Source organism: Ornithodoros turicata, chromosome 10, assembly GCF_037126465.1.
Source record: "Ornithodoros turicata isolate Travis chromosome 10, ASM3712646v1, whole genome shotgun sequence".
NCBI classification, from domain to species: domain Eukaryota; kingdom Metazoa; phylum Arthropoda; class Arachnida; order Ixodida; family Argasidae; genus Ornithodoros; species Ornithodoros turicata.
The window spans coordinates 2,933,535-2,959,452 of record NC_088210.1 but is presented as its reverse complement, the minus strand read 5'-3'; the positions used below and the strand labels follow the sequence as shown (position 1 = coordinate 2,959,452).

The window sequence follows — 25,918 nt, the reverse complement described above, 5'->3', positions numbered from 1 at the left end:
CGGGCCGGGCCGCATAAAAGCATGAAGGTCCGGGCCCGGGCCGGACCATTTTTCGATGCGCCCGGGACGCGAAATTCCGTAACGCAGGCTAGTATACGCATAGGAGAATGCGCGCACGCCTATTGGTTGGCACCGCGGCAGCCTGAAAACCTGGGGCGGCTAGAAACAGACGGAGTCGCCGAGTTGCCTTCGCCCCATCGCGGCCAGCATGGCTGCCAGTACTTGTTTACACTCTGCAATGGGAACTGAATTATTTAGAAGGGAAGGTGCAAGGAGCCAAGAAAGCGAGAGATGAATAGTGAACAGTGTGATCCCCTAGTACAGTGTTGCAATTGTGGAAGTGTTGTGGTCAGCTCTCGTTCCGAGCGGCATTCCGTGTTGTTTGGCATGTGTGTGTTTGACATAAGCCGCTGCACAAGTACGGTGGAAGAATTCAGTATTGCTTGGCTGCACCTAAGTGTACATAAACTCGATGCCCGCTCAAGACCCAAGAAGTAGAAGCCTCAATTTCGTTTTGTTTTCCTAATTGCGCTTCTCGCTTGGTGCTACCGTTATTACCGCAGGTAGTACAACCACATTTCAGCTGTGTTCCGTACATTTGCTGAGATAATTTAAGTGTTCTATTATTCTTGCGTATTTAGCCGACGCCTGAAATGATCTTGTGGCTTAATTAGCATTTACACAAACCTAGATTCATAAAACATACAACAGTGTCAGGCAGTGGCCTTTTTTTTACTTTGAAGACGACAAAAGCAGTGTCAAATAAGATCACATGTACAAATGCGTGACACAAATGACTATTCAAACATATCATTCTACCAGTGCATGCTCTTACGTTACGTCTTGAAGTCGCGTCAATGACACATTTCCCATATGATCCACTTATACCGTTCTTCAGGCTCTGTAACACAGTAAAGTCTCTCAAGACATATCTCTAAGACACAGTCTCTAAAGACATATATACTATGACAAATGGTTGTTGCTGTGGCACGCGCCTGTACCGTTATCCAGGGAATGGTTTAGGGGGTCAACCCCCTCATATCATGCCCTTGGTAGTGCATTTGGGAGAGGAAAACGAAGGGGGAATCATCCTCCCCATGTAAAGTCCCCATATAAACTGCCATCGTGTCAGCTAACTACAATCTACTCAGGAAGGAAGTGGAACCTCAAGGTCATGGGCGTACCGAGAGGGTGGCAGTGCCCCCCCCCTCTAACTTTAAGATCGCTTGTGAAAATGGTGCACTCTTAATCATAGGTTGTAATGCGCAGCTGCCATGGTAGGAACCTCTGAACGCCCCATAGCCGTCCCCAGAAAAAGAAGTGGTTTGGGGGGGGGGGGTTGCACTCTTGCTCCCCTTGGAGAAAACCCTGGGACCGTCAATGCCCATGGTTAATGCCTAACATCAAAGTGGTCACACCCTATAGACTAATATGTAGACCACTGGATGTGTTAGAAGTTACGCGTATATTTCTACTTCCTTGACACGTGTCTGTAGAAATTGGCAAGACTCAGTATGTTGTCTGTGCCTTTGCCTGGCAAGTCTCAGTCAACAGTAACAGACTCTGTTGGCACTTAATACAGGCATTTTGATTTATTTCTGGTGCTTGGAAGTCCTGAGTACTTCATTTTATATTATTTTCCTCTCTGAACCTCTTTTGAAAGTTTTGGAGTATTATTATTAAAGCAACATTACAACACTTCCTCCCACACACGTTTTCCTATTTAAGCTTGAAACCTCGTTCATTTTACCGAACATGAATAATTGAACATCTTTATGAAATAATGGGATAAGTCAAAAGATACCAAAACCGAGATAATGGGCCTGATCTGATCGTCCGCCCGTCACCTGCTCAGACTCCCCATATTACCGTGGTATACACCCTTCTCTCTTTCTGACCACGAATGTTTCTGTGTGTTGTTAAAAAACAAGCTAACCTCCTTTGCTGGAGCAAAACCTGCATTCTCCTGTATCGTCCAGGCAATGCTACTGAATGGTGTGTCGCTACTCTTCGCACACTAGGTCCACACTAGCACATACTTCTTCAGCGTCCGCACCAAAAACCTTCCCGAACCACCCTTTCAGGGTCTCTTAATCAGCCGAATCCTCGCCCCATTACATTTCTTGGTCCATGACCAAATACAGCACACCAAAGTTCTGCCCTCAAAGCACTTCAGTCCTCACTGTTAGGTGACTCATTATGATATTTTGCAGCAACACTACAGTCAATGGGTTTCAGTATCACCCCTGGTGATGAAACTCCCCAATCATAATCACCAAATAAATTAGTTGTTGGGTACACACTAGCACAAATTGCGCACAATACACATTCAGACTACATGAGGGGTACCAGGACAGTTTTCTTCCTTATATGCACCTATACGTAGTCTCAAGCGTTGGAACATGCATCACCACGACTCCATCATCGTGGGCAGGTCAGTGATGCAACCTGCAGGAGTGAGACGGGCTCTCACAAAAACCATGTGAAGCATTTCACAGTGCGAACGAGGGTAGAATATACGCGATGGCATTGTGTGAGGTGCAATCAGTGCAGAAATCTTCAGTAATAGAATGTTCCAGTATTCACGAATACCGACAAGTCACAAAAGCTCCGTTCCACCCGATACCGATGTGGGAAACTCAGTAAGATAGTAAGATATCCAAGGACTGCAGCCAGAGGTGAAGTGCTGGCGTTTTAATATGAAATGCTGTAGCAGCATTGAAAATTGAGCGCACCGCAGCATCGTTCTATGGTTACAGGTTATGGTTACAGATACTGTAGACCTTCACTGAACAAGTGAACATATCACTTGACTGCAGTAGAACATGGACAAAAATTAAGGCAGGACACTTGCAAGATCAAGCTATCATGCCAAATCAGCATTGCGTCGACTTGACAAATATTTCCAAGCTATCCGCCATGCTAGAATGCCAAAAACAATAATGTGAACTGCGATAACAGCTGTTGCTAGACCAGCTAATCCTAAATGCTATCCGCACCCACCACACTATCTGCACACTCCGTTCGTGACACCTTGTGGTCAGTTTAATTTACTTCGATTAACTCTTCCACGTTGATTTGTGCCACAAACATTGCCAGGAAAATATTGTTTTATACTCCCGTGAAAGGGTTGAAAACTTTTAAAGCTTTACAAAATGTTAGGTCACGTGGGTCTACGGATTCAAACAGGTGAGCTGGGGTGCAAGCAACAAGATGCCTGAGTGGATATAATTGGGACACGTTCCAATTGGAAGCAGTGTCAGTACCCTAACGCAGTATTTGTGTTGAAGACAAAGCATCTTCAAACTCAACGTATGTTACGAATGTCCTTCTTTCCAACTTGTTTTGACGACGCCCAACGATGGCTAGATGACTGCACTAAATGTACATCTACCTCGTGGATTATAAGCATGGTGAAGAGATCTGAACGGTGAGTTCTTTGCACCTTCAGGCAGTTCTGCTGTTTCAATGTGCTCATTGCTTACCCACCTCCTGAAAGCAATACCACAGGGTAGGGGTCTTGAGGTTCATATAGTCATCTTAGACCATATGCTGGACACTGGTAGAAAAGTTAAGATAGAAAAATCATAGAACAAGACTAGATTGGCAATATGCAATCTTAAATATGTATAACTTGCTCAACAAGGAGTTCAGGTTCTCATGAGGTATATTTGATCTTATTGCAAGACAGTACTCTCACAGTACTCTCATGTTACATAGCTAACTTACAACATGCTGTATGTTGTTCATTTGTTCCATTTTCGTTGTCACAACCAGGTTGCTTCCTTGGAGGCATGGCTGTGTCAGAGGCCATACGCCTGCATGAAACTAAGCTGGAGATGTAAAACAATGCCCATGAACTGCTTAGCTGTTAACCCAACGCAGAGAACAGTGTACCACTGGTATGAACAGTGGCGAAAGGATGCATATGGCGATGACAGAGAGCCCATTCAGAAGCTGAAGGAAAATATTTCTTTGTACAGACAAGATGGTAACCCCTGCCACGCTTATTTTAGTTTATGTTCAGTTATTTTAGTGGTTAACATATTTTTAAACCTAGTATATAATAATGCTACATAACATGGTTAGCGGTATTGGATAGGAAGCACAGAATGTGTAAAAAATATTTTGAGGTACAGAGACTTGGAAGACTATCGCAAAAAATTATGAATTTGGGAAATGTTGCTTTTTACGACATATTCATCCGTTAATTGCACACTGATGTAATTCTGATAAAGATATGAGATAAATTTCAGTTGGAAGTATGCCCCTTGTACAAAGGTTCATCATCGGCAGCAAAAAAAAAAAAAAAAATATTGAAGTTAACCATCTCCGCACTCACTTCACCTATCATATCTAGCAACATTACATCTAACATCAACTGGAGGTGACACCAGCCTGCTGAGCTGGCTCCTCATATTATAATTTTTATTTTTACTAGTATTTAGCAGGGGGTGCAGGCAAAAAGCTACGACACTGTTGCTTCGCGGGGCCTGGCCCCCTCAATTACTTCACTTCGACAGTTCGAGGCTTCTGTTATTGTTTTCTTTAGTGGTAGCTGAAAGAGTTAAGTTGTTGTGCTTTCCTTGCTTATTTCACACCCATTATTGCCTGGCACCATAGAGTCTGTGTTAGTAAGCATCGTGTCCGTCACCGCTTAAACAGATTATGATTATTCAAGGGCTCGTCGGTGTCGAATGTCGTTTAAGTACATCCGTAGGACCAGTGCTCCTGTTGAACAGCGCCGCAGAAGTAGGCTGTTCTCGTGAGAACCTAAGTGTGAAGGTTAATTTCTATAAGTTGTTTCTGAATAACGCACATCGGGTTGTGCCGCTCCAGTGTGTTTGGAGGAAGCAGCGACGATGCTTTGTAGGCTGAAGCAGCCTTGCGGGGCAACACCGTATGTGTGTGACGGTGGTCAAGTTCTAAAATTCTTTCGCTGCAAAAGCAGTCTTTTGATGAAACGTTGTGGAAAAAATAATCAAGGTGTGTACTATGAAATGCAATTATCTCATATTTTTATCAGAACCACCTCAGTATGCGATTGACGGCTGACTATGTGGCAAAAAGCAATATATCTGAACTTCCAATTTTTTTCCCACATACTTTTCCAAATATGCGCGCCTCAAAATATTTCTAACATGTTTTGGGCCTCCTAGGCAAGAGCGCTGAACAGTTTAAATGGCTCTGAAAAAATTGTGGAGTTCCATAAAAAGTCCAAGAAATTTTTAAGTTTTGTTTTTGTCGGGGCATAAACTGTCGATTAGCCACCGATCACAGAGTGTCGATCAACCTTCAGTGCATATGACATGAAAGTGTTACGGTTTGTGATCGCTCAGAAGAGATCCGCTTAGAATTTGCAAAAAAAAAAAAAAGCTATTTCGTTATAATTTTTTTTCAACATGTAGGTCACATGTCCCTTCGGAAATCTTCCCAGAGAGCAATTTTCTTTCTGCAAGCGGGAGAGCATTGGCTGCATGGAAACAATCAACCACAATTTATTTGAAAGAAGTCAGGGACAGTCCAGCGCAACATCTGGGACATGGAATGACCCAGAACATAACGATAGAATGCAAGTGACTCAGCGTAGTCTTGGAGGAGGCAATATTACCCTGTGTTTGGGATGTGCGGAGACGGAGAACAAGGGACTTACAGGACTCCCATCTGCATCTGTTGTCCTCTGTCTCTGTACATTGACTCACGGTAATATTGCCTCCTTTAAGACATTTGTACCTCTGCCAGCTAGTGATGGTCATACTAGAAAATATATAAGGCCACTGTCTTCTTAGCTTCTGCATGAAGAGCCTGTTTATTTTTCCGTTGTTTGAATTGGTCAGAGTTGTACAAAGATGTCTGGGAGCACACAAAAATCACATTTATGGCAGGGCAAACAGCTCCCTAGAGCCATTAAAAATTTGACAAATTGCATCCCAATTCCAATGCTGGCATTTGCTATTCTACTATTTTGTCTGGGTTACTGATGGAAAGATATCACCTTCTACTTCGTAGTCCTCTGTTCTCAATTTTGTGTTTCGTTTTAACTTCAAATTCACGATCTGCACTACTCAGATACAGATGTGAAGACCTCTATCATCAAAGGTCTACCATCAAAGCTTATGGCTGCTCAATCCCAGAAGATCCACTTTGGTCTGTCAATTAGAAAAACCATAAAGCTTTAGGAAGCTGCAAAAATGCTGCACAGTCAGGGCTTGCGTGCCTCATTTTATGTCTTGGTTATTCGTTGAATTCGATTTCAAAATATTCATATTCAATTTGTATTTGGTTTGAACTTGAAAATCACTATTTACGCGGCCCTATTTTCTAATTGTGTCAAGGTTGCGCAGCTCAGCCTCAGACCCACAACAGTGCTTCTAGTTGCAGTTGTGCATGCTTGTCCCCTAATCGCAGCTGTGGCTGCTATTGCTAGTGATGACTGAAGAAACTGGCATCGTAGAGTGGTTTTAAAAAGGCTGTTGCGATACACTTGTCTGAAACTGCGAAAATGTTATAATGCCTCTGCGTTCGACCATTGCAATTGAACAGCAGTCAATATGGCAGCATACACGGCAGGAGTGGTGTGTTGTGCATTTCTGCATATGCACTATTTTTCCAACAACAAATTCTGAGAAACAAGTCCAACTTGCTATTTGAGTGGATCACCAGAGCAACAGAAGCAAAAGAAAAAGTAACCAAAGTAGAGCAATGCTTTTCCAGAAAAGGAGAGAAAAAAAACTCGTACAATTCTCTTGTACAGTTGCTTTGCGATATACTATTTTTTACGTTACCGTAAAATGCCATTTACAATGTGATGATGCACTGCAGATGGCTTGGTAAAAGCAAGGGAAGAGCTCCAAGCATTGCCGCATGACTCCTACAGGGCATGTGTGCAAGCATTCTTGCAAAAATGAACAACAATGGGTGATGCTCCTTCGAAAAAGCATCTTAATGCGAGGCCCGACATGTACAAAATAATACGCAAAAGTATTTAAAGTAAGATGCTAAATATGCAGCGGACTAAATATTGAAAACAGAGTACAAGATACTCAAAACTGAAAGTAATTCGAGTAAAGCACTAAATACCCAAGTATTTAAGATACTCTTTAAAGTACTTTAGTATTAGCAGTAAGTCAAACGCCTATTCTGGCTGATGTGGCCGTACAACTGAAAGGAATAAACTTCCTCTGTCATACTTAAGCACAATGTGTGTTTACAAGGTCTTTGTGTCAAGTAATGTTTTATGTATTTTGGTGAACTCAAGTAATCTTTGGTGATATATTCTGACCCAAAACTTTCTAACCCCCTCCTGTATGGCAGCTTGAGTCTTTCAAATTCTGAGGCGTGTTTATTGCTTTGTTGACCAAGGAAATAAATGCCGGGATTATCTGGTACCTAACCCCCTGAGGATTCACCTGGGAATATGAATAGGAACAGTTTTCTTATGGCTATTGACGAGCAAGGCCAGGCATGGGACCAGCTTATTGTACAGGAGGATGAATGACAGATGCGCCAATTCCCAAAAACAAAGAATGAAAAACGGGGGAAGTTCCAGTGAGCTGAAAATCTGGACACTGTGGGGATGTTTGCGGGACACGGCATGTCGAGGAAGGAGCGTTTTGAGTACTGACTAGCAAATAGTGAAAGAAGTATTTTAAATGCTTTAAAAATACTTGTCACAAAAACTATTGCATAGAGTATCAAAATACAGAAAAAAGTATACTGTATTTTGAGTATGTACGTAAATCTGTGCGAAGCCATAAGCCCATAACACCAAGGACTTTGCTGATGCCGACATGGCAGATAGGGTTGCCACCTTTCGTAGTGAAAAATACCGGCTGAGGGAGAGGAGGTGGAATAGAGCAAAAGGCTCGCAGGAAAGGGAAAGTGGTTGAGGGATGGATGAGCACACGTAAGTTCCTGTGTGCGGCTGGATCATTGATGTTAGAAATTGCTGTAAACAGGCATGAACGCTACACTGGATCGTATTGGAACAACCGGATTGGACTGTTATTTACTTTGATAAAAGTATCGATGCACACAAACTCTTCTTGCAGGCGGAGAAGTCATGATGGTTGTATACGGCATAAGTACTTCTAGCTGGCTCGACACAACCACCAATAGCTTTGCACAACCATTGATCTTGTCCCCTCCGAACACAAGACTTAATGAATAACAATGATAATAATGAATAACTAAGAAAACGACTGGTTACTGCGGAGTTGGGTCTGTGCTCCAGATTTATTCAAGCTGTAGTGGAATGTTGAAGAGAAAACCTTGCAAAAGTCCCTGTGAAAGGTGTTGAGCCACAAATACCGACAAAAGGCTGTCGGTACCACCTTCCTACCGGCAACCGGCAAAGCGAACAAATAACCGGCCGTGCCGGTATAATACCAGCCTGGTGGCAACCCTAATGGCAGATAGGTTGGAAAGAGCCAAGTAACAGCTCCAAGCCATGTGCATGTGCACGCATTCTTGCAAAATGAACAGCAGTGGGTGTTGCTGATTGAGAAAAGCATCCAAATGCGAGGCCATAACACCAACAACTTTGTTAATTTTCTGTCATGCAAACCTATGGCAGAGAATCTGCTACACTAAGACACCCTAGAGGCCACTGTGTTCTTTCCAAATACATATTTATCGTACTTTCAGCAGAGGGAGTGTTATGCGAAATGAATAAGATGGGGTGGATACTGTGGTGAGCTCTGCAAACTGAAACATTCATTCTGCAGCAGACAAAACATTGAAATGCACTTGAATCTTACTATTACAGATGTCAAAGGGGGCAGGCTTATGTGAAAACAGCATGCCACATTAAATATCCATTGCAGCTTCTGCCCTGTGAAAACTTTGCTGTGCATTGCCACCTATCAATGCAAAACCACAACATTCAGCTTTGTACGCATGAGCTGCAGTTTCAGGTCACAAGCTCACACAAGAACAGACCGCCCAAGAGACCATGCTGCATAGGTTACCACAACTAAAGGCAGCTGTGAATTTTATTATTGCAAGCAGATCCCCTTTGAATTAGCATGACATACACATGGTAATTATTCGTATATCGGCTCTTGGATGCACACAGACGACAGAACAAAAAAGAAACTTCTAGATACTAGACTCTTCCATCCAGATACAGGGAAGTCATACATCACCACTCCCTTCCGCCCCCTCTTTATTTGGAGGGGGGTGCGAAGCATGGAATATTGCTCGCGAAACCGCACAAATTGACTACATCTTTTCAATCGTCGACTGAGGACGCAAGAATAGCAGCACACTTAAATTCTTCTTCAATCCTCACGCCAAATGTACGTAACACAGTCTAAATGGAAATAGTGGTTGCCCTTCATGTTTGGCTACACGGAATACTTTGCCCTCATTCAGAATCCCATCACAGCAAAAAGGAGTGTTCCTAGTGGTTCGACTACCTGCGTCAATAACAGAAGCAAGAGCGAGAAGTGCAATTAAGAAACCGCAACGAAGTTCAGAATTTCTTGCGTCCTGAGCGGCCGTTGAGTATATTGACACTTGGGTGCATCTACTGATCGTACTTGATCAATGCGCGCTCAACACACACACAAAGCAACACGAAACGCCACACGGAACGAAGGCTGGCCACAGAACTTTCACCACTGCAACACTGTACTACGAGTTGTAGTTCATCTCCCACTTTCTTTGCTCCTTGCACCTTTCCTTCGCAATAATTCAGTTCGCAATCCAGTTGGTAAACACACACTGGCCGCCATGTTGACAGCGGTAGCGGCAGCGTCCGTTTCTGGCTCCCGCAAGTTTTCAGGCTGCCGCAGCGCCAACCAATAGAGATGCAGCGCATTCTCCTATGCGTAAACTAGCCTACGTTACGGAATTTCGCGCCCGGGACGGGTCGGGCACGGAAAAGTCCGCCCGTGCAAGGCTCTAGGCACCACGCCGTGTCATATCGGAAAGTAGCACTTCTGCAAAAACTGTCGTTTCCTGTGTTTCGCTACCTTCGTGCCGAACGTTAAAACGTCGAAAACGTACCATCTACGTGACCGTTTCAACCGTATATCAGAAGGAACTTAGCTCTACGGCTGCAGGCCCTGCTGCTTCAGTCAGTGTAGACTAACATGCACATTCCCACGTATCGTCTTTGGGGCGACCACACGCAACAACAACAACAGGCAACGAGGCGTCGAACGACGGGCTGGGGCGACGTGCTACATGGCAAGCGATCCTTCTGGAAGCCATCTGCTCCTTCGCTCGCATCAATCTCAAGGACGTGCCGACAACCTTGGAGAGGCTTCTGTATTTCATCCACTCCACCGACGCGTGTTTTCTACAATGTTCACCGCTGTGTATAAAAGCTTGTGAGCTCCCAGTCGGAGTATTCTTTCACCTTAGTTCTGTCTAAGAGCTATCCCTCTAGTATTAATCAGCTAAGCAGCTGAATAAAGTGTTCGCCGATTATTCGCCGTCTCGCTCGTCTGTTTTCATCCGTGAAATTTCTGGTGGAGATGCAGGGGAATCCCTGTTCAACGGCCTGAAGGAACAGAAACGACTGAGTGGAAGACAGCGTGGTCTACCTGCGGAATTCGGCCCATTGGGATCCCCAACCCGCAAGAAGATGAATGCGACAGCCACCATCAGCAGCGCGGCACGGCAACAGCTGGGCGCATTCGCGACCCGCCCAACCTGCACCACTCAGCTATCCGCCACGCGCACAAGGAACTCGATCGCAAGACAGACGTATGGCGAACGTCATCCACGTCTACCGCCGTTGTCCGTACCGACGACTGGGTCTACCCGGATTTTCACCTGACGCCTCCGCCTTCAGCGCGGTCGTCGCCGCGCCGCAATTGAAGACTCTCTGCGGCAGCAGCATGCTTCCGCTGATTCACGACGCGACCAGTCCCGGAACTCGACGAACAGCAATATAGACCGCCGCGACGCTCAAAACCTTACCAGTGACCTGCAAATACTCATCGACGACCACGCTAAAACTGCGTTAATCGATAACGGCGCCGACAAGAGTTTTAGCAGACCGTTGATAACGTGGATAGCGTCGAACCGTATCAACCGGAACCAATCAGTGGACAAGATTCTGAGGCACGCTCCACTGGGATTGGTTAGGCACGATAACCTTATCAACGGTATACTAAAACTCACTAATGTGAAAGTGCTACGTTGGCTACGAGGCTTCGCAGGGTGCAAACGAAATGCGATGAGCCGACACAGGTTCCGGCATCGGGACGATGCCACGTCTACGGAGGGTGCAATGCCACGTATCGTCTCTGGGGCGGCCACACGCAACAAGAACAACAGGCAACGACGGGTCGAACGACGGGCTGGGGCCACGCGCTACATGGAAAGCGATCCTTCTGGAAGCCATCTGCTCCTTCGCTCGCATCAATCTCAAGGACGTGCCGACGACCTTGGAGAGGCTTCTGTATTTTCTTTTCTCCATCGACGCGTGTTTTCTATGTTTTCTGTGTATAAAAGCTTGTGAGCTCCCAGTCGGAGTATTCGTTCACCTTAGTTCTGTCTAAGAGCTATCCCTGTAGTATTAATCAGCTAAGCAGCTGAATAAAGTGTTCGCCGATTATTCGCCGTCTCGCTCGTCTGTTTTCATCTGTGACATTTCTGGTGGAGGTGCCTCAGTCTCGGCATAGCGTGTCAGGTAGTTGGTGGCGACGATTATCCAATGATTTCCGGAAGACTGACGTCGGAAGGACCCCAGTAGATCCATCCCAATCTGCTCGAACGGCGCCGACGGCGGTGCGATTGGCTGAAGGTGCCCAGAAGGTCGTACCGGCGGCGTTTTTCGTCGTTGGCATTTCCGACACGTCCTCACGTAGTGGTGGACGGTCTTGGCCAGTTTTAGCCAGTTGTACTTTTCCCTTATACGGGCCAGTGTCCGGCTGTATCCCAAAAGACCTGATGACGGTTCGTCGTGGCAGGATTCAAGAATCACGAGGCGCATGTCTCCAGGCACAACGAGAAGCCACGTAGCGCCTTGTGGTGCGTGGTTTTCTTTGTAGAGGTCACCATTACGTAGAGAAAAACTTTGGAGTGATCTTCTGAAGATCGAAGGAACATTGTGTCCAGAGAAGGCCACAGACCATTTATCTTCGATCGGCGCGATCATCAAGGACGAGGTTCAGCAGGCAATCCAGACTTCGTCAACCGCCAACTCCGACGCCGAAGTACCGAGACCAACCTACCCGCCGCTCTCAGACAGGGGCAACCTACTCGTCCGCCGTACTACAGAGACCGTTGGACGCCTCCTCGGCCTGTCCAACCTACCCCGAGCGTCCCCCACCGCAGCAGGTCGCCAGGAAGAGCACGTTCACGGTCACCGGCAAGACGACGTGTGTGGCGCAGCCCTAACCGGCAAAACTGAAGACTGCAGCTCCGGGAGGTGAGGCTGCGGACCGACGACAAGTTACAATTCCTCCAACTCGACGAACAGCAACATAGCACCAACACGACGCTCGAAAAATTACCAATAACCTGAAGATACTCATCGACGGCCATGAGATGATTGCGTTAATCGATACTGGAGCCGACGACTCTGTTATAAGTGGTTACTCTGGCTAAGAAGCTTCGCGACGTGCAAACGAGGTGGGATGAGCCTGACATCAGGACTGCTGGTGGATACGTCGTAACACCGACTGGCCGATGCACTCCAGTCACACAAGTGCGTGACATCCAGTACGTCGTCAGCTTCGCCGTTCTGCCGAACTGCCCACGGGATGTAATACTCAGAATGGACTTTCTAGTCGAAAATGAAGCAGCCATCGACTTCACAAATGGAGTTATCTCTTTCAAAACGCCGGAAACCGCGGAAGACAAGTGGTGGGCACGAATAACCCCGGAGAAGTGCGCAAACACGGACGTAACCGCCGTGACGAGTCAGCACGTCAACCTGCCTCCCTTGTCGTCAGTCCTTGTGACCGCTACGTGCGACAGAGCACCAACTGGCTGTTTGTTGGCTGAAGGCAACACGCGACTTCTCCCCGAACGAGGAATTGGGATAGCACGAGGAATTGTGCCCGTAAGAAACGGAACAGTCCAACTACAGTCCAACTACTGGTCACAAATTTTCGCCCGGAGGCACAACACCTCGCAAACGGGACGAAGACAGCCGTCATCGTATACCAATACACCACCACGGATGTTTGCCTGGTGGACGCTTCTCGCATCGCCGTCACCGCGGAAAACGAGGCCGGACATTTCGACGTAAACCCTCAACTCAATACAACTCAAAAGCAAACCCTTCTCCAGATGCTCAACGATTTCAGTGACTGCTTCGCTGCATCGTCGAAAGTAAGACAAACGCCCATTGCGAAGCACCGCATCATCGTCGACGAAAACGCCCGTCCAATTCACCGCATGCCGTAGCGGGTATCCTGCAAAGAGCGAGAAACGATTCGAAAGCAAGTAGAAGAGGTGCTAAGAGATGACATTATCCAGTCGTCGACCAGTCCGTGGGCATCGCCGGTGGTACTAGTGAAGAAGACGGACGGAACACTCAGGGGGGGGGGGGGGGGGGGGTCTGCGTCGACTACCGGAAACTCAATGAGATAACGAAGAGGGACGTCTACCCGTTACCGCCCATCGACGACATGCTCGATTGCCTTCAAAACGCAAAATTTTTCTTTTCCATTGACCCAGAGACGATACGTGGCAATATGCAAAACGGAGCGTGGCTGAGAATGCCCTAATACCACCATTTTGTCGTTCCGACTAGGAGCAGCAGACGACGCAACTAATACGCGGCGGAACTCCTCTTCCCATGATCCTCCCTTCAGCCGCCGCCGATATGGATTGTCTGTTTCCGTGCACAATGTGCATGAGCATCCACCGTTTCGACCCAACCTCTATTGTGCGGATTAATTGACCCGTTTGCATGGGTGGATGCGACAACTGGATACGATACGCTTGTGCCGCATTCACGTAAACGCAGCTATTTCGTGAGCTGCTTTGCATGCATCGAAAACCCCCTTGGGTACAACCCGCGGAAGGTGCGTTAGAATACAAGAAATATTGCGTTCAAATACGCGTTCAATAACCGATTATTTTTATGGAAAATTAATAGCTCATGAGGTGAGTTTACTTAGTCGAAGTCGACGCTTTAAGAGGTCCATGCGCATGCCAGTATGTTTGTGGTGATTTTGTTGCGGAGTCCCACTTTAAACGAAGGCTGACGGAGAAGCCAACACTAGCCTTATGTTCACCTATGGCCAGGACCGAGCTCGACACGTACGGAAGAAGGCCTTGCTACGGACCACAATCCAAATGAAGTTTCCATGCACGCAGCAACAGGCGAGCTTAAATAAACAGCTCTGTCGTTGTTGTTGATTTGATGACACTGTACATTGCATCATGTGTACCACCTTTTTTCACGTTTTTCTAGCCTTTCTGGCCAGTATTTTTGGGGCAGGGAGAGTTGCAAGCAGGAGAGCATCGGGTGGGCTCGGATAATCCCTGCAGGAGCAAACGGTCGTTCTCCTTCTTCTCATGTTTGTAGCCATTGTTTACGCGTTGCAGTAAATCCATGTGATGCCTATCGTTAGCACATCCCCGCACCTTTCATGTGCATGCCTCAGGTCATAAAGATCAACAGCTCTCGATATACAGCGCAAAAAAAAAAGTGTGATGTATGCGTCCACTCGCTCCGAAATGTCCACGACCGGGCACCCTCTAGCCTCTAATTCGAGTCAGTGGATCCTATTTCTTCACGCCAAACGCAGAGCGCGTTGTCCTCTCTCGCATTACATCATAACGTATTGCAGCTGTGCTCCTACATTTGATTCATATCTCCAAACGACTAGGCGCAACTTAGAACTATCGAATGAAGCACCTGAAAGAAAGAAAAGGTGCTGAAACCAGGCATTCGACACGCATTTTCTTAGCAGTTGTACGATTGCCGCCATTTTCGCTTCTCATTGCATCATCAGGGAGACCGTTAATTGTTCGCAATAATACCGTTTTCTACAGGATTCAGTTCCACGTGCAGACTGACAACGAACAGGTTAAGATTTGCACAATCAAGAAACCCTCGCAAGACGCACTAACGATCGTGTTTGCAATGACGGCAACGAGGCTGGTCTGCCAAGCGGAAAACGAGAAACAATGGATGCTGGAAGACTACAAGATGGATCCGACGACTGCAATCACTCTGGTCCAGAATTTCGAAGTTTCGTTCGTCCGACAGGTGGGGTCACCCAATTCGATCTAATTAGATTGAGAGCGGGTACTACGGATTGTAGATAACCTACTCTCTGAATGCTTCTTTTATTTTCGTTTGTCTCGAGCGTTATCGGACTAGCAGGGCCTTTCTCCCATTCCTTCCTTGCTTCGTTGTTGCTGTTGAAGCTCTTTTCGCATTGTGCAAAACAAGTCGTCCCCAAAAATAACGTACTCCGGCGCAACCAGGGAACGAAATCCGCCTCATCTTTACAAGAAAAATATAGTTCATAAATGCTGATAGTGACTGCTCAAGTAATATTAGCTTCGTGCAGGCTATTCCACACGGTTACGCGCATCACTTTTTTATGGGGGAAATGTATTGAGTTAAATAAATACGCACGACGTTAAAGGGACTATGAAACGATTTTTTTCTTCGTTTCGTTCGAAAGAAGACATTTTTCTGAGTCTAGAACTGAAATTTTACTTTCATCGCGCGAGCGGATTTCTCGGGAGCGAATTTAAACGGAGCGGCGAAGGGAGGACAGCTGGCGCCGCGCCGTGACGAGCTGCCGAGCGGAGACACAACGGGTAACTTGACGCGACCACGGCCGGCTCAGCAACACGTCATCGTGACGTGTTGCCGAGCCGAGGAATCCCGCCAGGAGCATGCGCCGTAGGATCTCGCGTATGCGTTCATCGGGAGTGGAAATCTCCATGACAGCAGCCTTCGCGCGATCGGCAGATTTCGGCAGTGGCGGCAGCCACAGCGCGAGCTCGGCATTACTTGCCATTGTGCAACACCGGTGACGTAACGGGGAACCAGACTTGTACACGTTACCGAAAAAAATGAACTAAATACCGTTACTCGTTACCACGAAAAAAAGGAACTAAATACGTTACCCGTTACCAAAGTAACAAAAGGAACGAGTTCCCGTTACTCGATAGTACCGAGTTACTTTTACGTTATCATGCTATTACAGAGCCACAACCATGTCAAAATTGACACGTGCTTTATTTGGTCCGACAATTTCCATGGAATTCGCTTTGAAGTATAGTTGGTACTCGAAATGGGCATCGGTTATTTTTAGTGCAGTTGCTCGAGAGAGCTTCTGTGGCAAGACTGAAAAATTGCTGTGGAAAGGCATGGTTGCATCAAATACAGCCACCTTTGTTTGATGCATGTATTGGAAATAGGATGCGCCTGATTAGTAGCGAGGCTGACTTTCCTTCTTTTTTTTTTTTTTTTGTTCTGTGAATTCAAGCTGCTTTTATTCCCTTATTTTGGCACCACGGTTAGGAGGCTAAACGACGTCAGCGCGATATTGTGCGTTTATGTTCTGATAAATATGTGACATATCTGATATGTTGTGATAAAACTGATAAATGCTACACCAACGTCTACAAGCCGTTGTATAAGCTGGCTCTTTCCATGGCTAACCTTTCCTTTTAAACATAACCCCCCCCCCCCCCCCCCGTTGTAAGCCATCAAATCAACAAAGGTTCTCGGGCCTCACAACACGGCATTGACTCCACGAGGTATTTGATTGATTCGTGGAAAGCAGTGCCTTTAACGTGTAATCCTCGATACGGTAACTGCTACAGCTAACTAAAATATTGAAGACGCTTACCTGAGCACGCTTCTCCAAATTCGAATGCGACGAGTGGGATGCACTCGGTCATTTTAGCTTGGGAAGGCAAAGAAAACATTAAAATACTACATTCCCGTCACCTTTTGCCGCCTTCACCCTGAACGTCTCGTCCAACCCAGGCCACACTCACGTGTTTATCATCTGTGACATCTTATAATCCAACGAGTGATCCTCACTAGAGCCCACAAGTGTGGAGGTGGGAGCGAAAATACGGGGACTAAGGTTTCTTCCCGGGATACGCTGCTTGGCCAATGACACGCGCGAGCTGCATATAATAAACCCGGGATTTCGTGGTCCACGTCCGGTGGACTTACTTTACAACAGCACGGCGAATCAGCAGATATTGACAATGTCATCTCAGGATCCGAGTTTCGGCGAGCTTAGTTACTCTAGTATAGTATCCATTGGCATCTGCTGGGAGATAACACCCACACCCACAAACAAATCCAGGGTATTTTTCCAAGAATGCTTTCATGGTCAATGACACGACCGGGAAGTGTTGCGGCATTCGTCATGCCGGACACCTTAAGACTCAACAAAAGAATGACTGTCGACCAGAGGCTCCCAGGAGCTGAACATCCAGGTCAGGTCACCTCGTGTTAGAAGCGTACGAGATTTCGGGAATTTCCACGTACTAACTGACCATGTCGTCCATGTTGAAGCCGAGCGTAAACGAAGGAAAGGAACGAGTAACGTGAGTAACGAGTTACCGATTTTTGTAACTGAATACGTTATTAGTTACAATTTTTAGAAAAGTAACTAGGTCGTTACTTCGTTACCGAAAAAAGTAACTGGTTACTAGGTAACGAGTTACTTGTAACGAGTTACGTACAACTCTGCGGGGAACCGAAGAGCGGTCCGTACAGTTACACCATCGGCAGGGAAATATACGCGGGAGAGGAGGAACGCGGAAGAGACATTTCCAGCGCGCGCTCCTCGCAGAGTGGAGCGATTTCGTCCGGAAAAATTTGTGGCATATTAGTTTCTCTGCGGGAAGAACAGTTACCATCGAAAAAAAGTATGGGGGTTCGGGAAATTTTATAGTCCCTTTAAATACGTTAGTTAAATAGCACCCCTACTTTTTGTGGATGCACCCTGAAGAACAAAACGTGTAAACCAGAACCGTGTTATCACCGTTTTTTCTTTTAATTTGCAGAATTATTTATTATTTATATTATTTTTATGGCAAACCAAAGAGAGCTATATACAGAGATACAGTTTTCGCAGATCGGTTCAACTTTTTTATCACAGAGGCTGCCAAACGCCTGTATTCTTCCTGATATGATAGGCTTCAAGTAATAACAAACCCTCATCAAGAAACACGAGACATAGTTGAAGCCTCCCATGTCGGGAAGAAAGAAGATGTAAGCTAGTCAGGCGTCTGTTAACCCCTGTAATAAAGATGAATTTCTTGGAAGGCACATGCCATGATCCGGTTTAACCTTGTGTATTTAAATGTTTCTCAACTCAATAAACCTTTAGTTGCAGGTCTGCGTTTGCATCGTGTCCCTCCGACCTCGTCTCCTTGCGCTGTTTCCTTCCGGTGCTTTTTAGACTCCACACTCTAAATATAAATAAATATAAAATATATATATTAAAATAAAATAAATATAAAATATATATAAAAATATATATAATGCATTTATCCAGGCCCGTCTAGCCTATCGTACAGCTGTATATGGAACCACCTACAAAATATTGCTATATCCATTTCAAAACACTGCCGTTCCCACAATCTTCCACAAAAATCGCACAGAAAATGTCGACTTCATCTATCCATCAGTTAACATAATCCCCATCGAGAAACTCACATTCCTCCATCTCATGCTGCTATCCCTCAAAATACGGTACAATCGGCTTCCGATACCACAAACCGTGCTTACATATAAAACAACAATTATGCACACACGAATGGCATCACAGAATCATCTAGCCATACCCACGTGCAGAACTAACTATGGAATGGTCAAGTTTGCTCATTACTCATCAGAGTCTGGAATTCTTTGCCATCAGACATCAGACATAAAACTTCATTCCATTCACTCATTCAAAAAATGCCTTAAGGCCAATTCGTTTTCATTGAATTATAACCTCGAACATATTGCTTTGCTGGTACATTTTTTAGCTGCACGATTCATGTTACTACTAAGCTAATCGCGATGTGCCATAATAATTATTTCTTAATACACATTACAACCAATTCCGAGAGTGGCTGTTACACTTGTAAACAACATAAGTTTTCGTAACTAGTTCTACCCGTGGGACCTTTGTCTGTATACCATCTATACAGACATGTAGATAAGAAATAGCGTGTGAAATGTGAAGACAATAGTCAGTTTTAGTATAACGTACGCTGTCGCGTTTCCGTTAGGGGAGGGATAGTGTTGGTGTCTCTGCGCACGCGCAAGACACAAGCAAAGCTTTGAGCATTGCGCAGGACCGCCACGCTATCCCTTACGTACGCAAAGGCGGCAGCGCACGATATGTTAAAATTCACTGTTAACATGTTCCCAGGCGTGCTGTACGAGATGGAGCTTCGAGATGGAGCCGTTCCGGATTTTAGTTGGCCCTTCGGCTCTTGCCGAATAAAGACGCTTCGCTCAGAGCTGTGCCTTCGCTCTGGCCGAATCCAGCCGACGAACGCTGCGCACTCGAAACTCTTTTGACATTTTTCGACATCGTAAGACTTTGAACCTTATTGTGAAGCGTCTCATTATTTCATTCCCCACATCGCAAACAGCAATGTGGTAGAGTATCGCCCCCTGGCGATGAAACTTCCCATTCATCATCTTAAAAATACAGTTGCTGTTGTTGCCTTCGCTCATTGAGCCACATACTTGGTGACACGAAAGTTGCGGCGCATCATGGAGCAACTTTCGTCTCATCCGGTTCCGCCAGCCCTTCTAGGCCAGCGCCCACTCGCCACTCAAGCCATAGACGATTCCCCGACGTCACCCACTCTTCACGACTACGTTGCCCGCCTGCCGTCATTCTGGACCCACAACCCTGCCCTGTGGTTCCTGGGGCAAGAGTGCCAGTTTGCTCTCGCGCGGATTACTTCATAGCCGGCGAGGTTCCGTCACATGGTTTGCGTTCTACCCAAAGAGGTAACTGTCCAGCTCATTGAGGTCCTCTGCGCCCCTCCCCCCCCCCCAAGTCAATCCCTAATGACGCGCTTAAGGCAGATACTTTAAAGGGTGACATCGCTTCTGAACGGAGGTGGCTACAGCAACTATTCAAGGCTGAAGAACTCGGCGATCGCCGCCCAGGCCAGCTCCTACGCCATATGCAGAACCTTCTGGGTGAGCGTGCTCCAACCCTTGATGCAGCCTCCTCAACGTATTATTCCTGCAAAGTCTGCCACCCAACTTGCAGATGATTCTTACTTCTGCAACCACAGAGTCTTTGCTAGATGTAGCAGCACTTGCAGAAAGCATCATTCAAATTTTGAAAAACCTCTTTTTTTTTTCAAAAATTTTCATTCTCATTTCATTTTTCCAACATCATTGAAAAACCTTTTCCAAATCATGGCCGTGCTTCTCGTTCGCGAGAAGCCTCTACGCAAGACCCCATTGCGCACCTACGGACTGATGTTGAGCGCCTTTCTGCAAAGGTGGCCTCAGCTGCACCGCCGCTATGGCCATACCACCGCCATACCACCGCGCAGCCCACCGTTTCCGACATGGCTCACGCTCCCTGTCTCGTGCGCTTACAGTCACTAAATAAGCTTCGCTTCAGAGTACCGACACTGGGTTCCAAGAGCGAGCGAGCGCCATCTTGTTTCCCAGCCAAGGTAGCCACGCGCACGCGCACTTTAGGCGCATTTTTGCGGACGATGCCATCTATCGTGCGCGGGTGAAACGTTCCGTTCTCTTGCAAGCGGCTTATCAAGGCTGACGACCTTGAGCTCACCTTGACATCCTCGGGACGCTCTGGTGGACAATACATGGATTTTCGCACAACAATCATACACGCTTCTCTATTCCACAGCGAGCATTATGTTAGCTGTCTTTGATCCTCAGCTTCGAATGGGACCGGCGTTGTGCGGAAACAAGATGGCGCTCCTGCTCTCCCTTGGACCTCAGTGTCGATACTCTGAAGCGGAGCTTATTTAGTGACTCTAGTGCCCTTGGGCGACGGTGCTTTGTCGGAAACGGTGGCGGGACGGGGGATGCGCTGTGGAGCAGCTGAGGCCAGCATTGCTGCCCGCCATTGCACCCATCGGTCTACGTTGCAGGAAATCTTCCGCGGAGACCGTTAGCGGCTGCGGCAGCCTCCAGCACTTCCTGCAGACGACTATTGTTCGTTTACGACTGCGCCTCCCATACTCGTTTTCTGGTTGACACCGTCACCGAAGTCAGTGTGCTTCCTGGCACGCACGCCAACCGACGTCGTCTCCCCTTTTCTAACTCATCGCCGTCAACAAGACCGGAGTCCGGCTTTTCCGACAACGAAGCCTCACCCTCAACAACAGCCTTCGGCGAACCTTTCAATGGGTATTTATTGTGGTAGACGTCGGACACGTCATACTGGGGCCGAGTTTCTCGAGCACTTCGCACTGGCTGTTGACATGGCTCGCAAGCGTTTGACTGACACATCCATCAGACTGTCTGTCAGAGCCTACCCCGCCGACGCTGCCGCGCATTTCGTTCCCGTCAGCGCCCTCCAGTGCCCTACGCGGCCATCTTCAAGGACTTTCCCACCTTCACCCAGCCACCTGACTGGTCGCACCCTGTGACCCACGAAGTTGTGCACCACATCGAAACCACAAGTCCTCCAGTTTTTGCCCGGGCTCGGCGTCCTGCTCCAGAAAAATGAAGAACGCCCGTGCTGAACTCGACCATAAGCTTTCCATCGGCGTTGCCTGGCCCTCCTCCAGCGATTGGTCCTCCGCCTTGCATATTTATTTATTTACCCTCAGGGCCGTGAGACAATACAGAGGGGAGTGGGTTTGTAATTTGTAAAAGATGTTAATACAAGCAGCATACAAAATATTTCCAAATTAGGTCCACATTAACAAAATTGCACTTATTGAAAAAATTGCACGCATACGTATATGTGAAAAAAAAGAGAAGGGTCTGAGCCTATTAGAGGGCAGAAAATCACAGCAGAAGTGTACAACATGTAGACCGAAAAACGGATATACGGCGAAATAATCACATGAACACTTCTTGAATTGCTTGACGTCGGTAATGGAGGTGATGGTACAGGGAGGGCGGTTGCACTCCAATGATGTACAGGGAAGAGATGAGAGAACCGGAAGAATGTCCTCTTCGAGAGTTTGAGAAGAAAAAAAAGCGCGTTAAGATGATTGATGAGTACAAAATAGTACATTTCAACATGTTTGTGTCAGTACCATCAAACCCGGACCTTGAGGATGTTTTAAGTGAATTATAGTAGCGATTCCAACAACAACAACAGCATAGTGAATGGGTGATGATTATGACGATGTGGGATGTTTGTTGTAGCGATTCCAGGTGTATCAAAAACTACTCGATCCTTGGGAGCAAAGTCATGATGCATAATCGGTGGAGAAGACACTCGTGTTCTGGGTGAGAATGGATTGCAGAATACTTCATTGAACACATAGGGGCACTGAGAAAGGTCAGCCATGACATCACTAGATGCACGTAAGAAGGGCACTTAAGGAGACAGGTGCCCATATGGGGCCTAAGGAGACATGTGATTGCCGTCCTTGTTAGGACTAGCACGCCCTAAACGTCGTTACGTTTCCTGACCACTGTCTGCTGCGGTTACAGGACTTCGCTGTCAATTTGCACAGTACCACCACCTACAGCAAGACTGACCTTCGCCATCCCAAATTTCTTCCGACACTATCGGCGAGCACTACCACGGCAAGCTGTCCCTGGAAGCTACCGCCATTACTCGGCTCATCACGACCAAGTCATGACTGCCCTTCGCCTCTCGACCGACACGCCGACCGCTGCCGTCGCGCTAGCGTCCACGCTACCGATCCAAACGACCACGCAGCGACCCGACCGCTCACTGATCATCTCATCCGCTCACCGACCATCGCTTCACGGCTTCCAGGGACCGACCTGCACTATCCACAGCCTCCGGTACACTCACGACCCCCCGCTTCATTCCATGCATCTCTACGAGCACGGGCATTCGAGCCTGAGTCAACGACAGCTTCCCATGCACCTTTCAACCTTTCCCGTGCGCGTTTCGGGTCTGTGCTCCTCGACAGGGTAGGCGTTCTTCCCCCGTGATCTGGCCACCACTGCCTCCTTACTGCAGTGGACCGTTATACCAGTGGCCCGAAGCTACTCCTATGGCTGAGCAGCCGAAAACGTTGTGCAGGCTTTCATGTCTACTTGGGTATCGTGTCCTCTTGGATATCCGCGTGTATATAGTTCTAGCCCACACCTTCCTGCAGATCTCCTGGTGCCTTGCCGTCATCCCCCGCCGCCGTCTGGCATTATCGAACGTCTGTACCATTTTTTTCGAACCGGCTCCGTCACGTTCCCACCCATGCGAACTCCTCTCGCACACCTCAGGTTGCTGAGGATCGCGACACCGCCTCACACGCCATACTTTTTGTTAGCACAGAGGCTCTTCGAAAGGCGCTCACACACCCTTACACCGGACCCAACGCAGTCTTCTTGCGCGCAGGCAAGAACTACCACATATCCATCAACGGTAAAGAAGATATCGTTAGTGTGCGCATGCTGAGGTAACGTGCATGCAGAACTCCACCACCACCGCCTCGCCGGCCGCTCACCCTGCCTACTTCGCTCTTGAACCGTCCCCGACTTGCGTATTCCGCCAGCTGAAGCGTGTCGCCTGGTGAGACAGCTACCCTCTGCCTCTACCAGAGGGGAGGGGGAGTACATAGTGGTATCCCGACGACGAAGTCAATAACATCTTCCCGACGCGCATTACGAGCTGGAGCGTCGAAGCGCGCCTATTAGGTTCCAGATTTTAACAAAGACGTTTTGCTCAGAGTTCTGCTTTTGCTGATTGAGCCACAGGCAAATACCTTGCTGCAAATATAGCTGAACACAAAACTGAAATGCAAAGACACCTTGCCGTGCGCCGTGTATTTGGAACCGCCTCATTAAGGAAGCCGGAACTCAAAGTCTGTTATTTCTCGCCACTGTCAAAATTGCACCACGTTCAACATATTTTAGTTTTATTTCAGTATTAGGGTGTACCACACCATCGTGTGATCTAGCGTTGTGTATGTGGAGGACGACAGCTGAAGCCTTGTTTAATTTTGTGACCTGTGGGTCGTATGATATAGCAAAGGCATGCATACGCACATGTACTGTTGGGGACACGGTTAGCTAAAATCACTTGTGAGTGCTTCTCCGTCCCATATTACCTTGGTTGCGCTTGAAAGTATCGTGGCAACATTGTATTTGAAGGTGGACAATGTGCAGCTCGTGTTTATTACTCGAAAGAAATAGTCTTATACCACCTGTATATTTGAGATGCGAGAAACCACGTAGTGCTCATTTTAGACAGCAATGTCCCCTACAGTACACGTACGTGCATACATATTTATATGGACTAACCTCAACCAGGGGCCCTGTTCCGATCCTTGTGGTATCGCGAACATGTCTTTCGGGAGCGAGCGCACGTGGTGTGTAACGCAACGTAACGCTAGCGAAGAGAATTTGTAATTCCCTGCGCCCCAGACTCGTCGCCCGCGGGCCCCGGCCCTGTCGTAAAGCAGACGAACAGCTGCCGAGTTTGCTGCAAGTTAATTCGCGTGGCTTCTATGAACACCGCCACGGTTGGCGCTGGTGATTAGATCGCGCCACAATGCGTTTAAGTTAAACGACAACGTCTCCCGTGATACATTTGCATCTCACCCAGGTTGTAGCATGGGAATTATGCGATGAGCTCCGCACCATACACAAATATTTGCCTAAAACTTTTCCCCACTTGTCAACTGTCTTGACAGCCCCTCTGCTGCAGTTTCATATCGGGGCTAAATCTGTCCTATCCTTATGTCTGTTTAAATGCATGTAGGACGGTGACAAAACGCTCGTGATTAAATTGGGCTGTTCGGTCATGAACTGCAACGTTATTTTATATTGGTCATGTGTTCGGCGAGAAGTGCGAGTCTTGGTCAACGCGTCAGTGTGTCGTCTGCTTTCAAAACAAGTGTAACTCCGCGTGATGCTCCTCCTGCTGCGCAATTGAGAGTGCAGCGTTTCGCTCCCAGACGTCTCAACTGTGCAGCGAAGACGAACGTCAGTCAACGCACCAAACGCGTTATCGTTGAAGGTGACATGGGTAACTAGCGGGCATCCATCCCGGTGGTCGTAATCCTCCCTATCCTTCCTACCAATACCCCTGTGTCAACATTGTCGGTGGTGCCGGACAGTGGCTCGGAATGAGCACCCGTTGGTGAGTCTCCAGGCAAAATATAAAAATGATTGGTATGATCACTGGTATGGTATGGTGTTGGTATGATGCAGTCGCTCACTGGACGAAAATAGCCCTAAATGTTTATTCTTGCGGCTGGGGTGTCATTTGAGCGTTCCACTGGGTTAGTCAACCATATAAACGGTATATACGGTAAAGTTTTCGACTAGGCTGTTTTTCTGATTTATTTCCACGATTCCCACGTAATCTGGTGCGTTGTCTTGTAGTTCACTGGCATGAGCTTGCCGGCAGACTTTTAGAAGACTCGCTTCCTCCAAGTCTCGAGTGAGGACCAAGACCTTGGACAGCATGTCAACGGAAACTACATGGGGGTTTGTTTTGCTAATGAATAAAATGTTTCTCGTGCCTGTTGTGTTCTGTATAATTATGTGGCTCGCGTTTACTTGCATCTCACGAGCAGATTACCATTAGAGATAGTGCCGGGAGGAACCTTCAACGCCCGACTACTGGTTGCTCTTGGGAAATAATGGTTTGCCTATGGCGGGCATGGGGGTTGCTTTCCTGAGATGGAAGTATCGAAGCCGCCGTGGCGACTAATAATGGCAAAATGCTCCCAACAGCGTGAGTCCTGCCTGTACTCTCCTCTCCGCCACCTTCAACTTCTCAGTTTCTCTTTCCCCTCCTCCTTTTAGGGTAGTATGGGGAGATGAAAACGGACGTGCTTGTGTTAGTGTTTGGGTACCGTG

At 47.2% G+C, this 25,918-nt stretch overlaps 1 long non-coding RNA gene across 1 annotated transcript; it reads left to right on the top strand.

Moving 5' to 3' along the window:
* Positions 1 to 14,970: 14,970 nt before the first annotated feature.
* Positions 14,971 to 25,578, top strand: LOC135370283 (uncharacterized). The gene is made up of 2 exons (XR_010415280.1): positions 14,971 to 15,187; positions 25,439 to 25,578. It is a non-coding gene; the product is annotated as an uncharacterized LOC135370283 (long non-coding RNA).
* Positions 25,579 to 25,918: the final 340 nt, after the last annotated feature.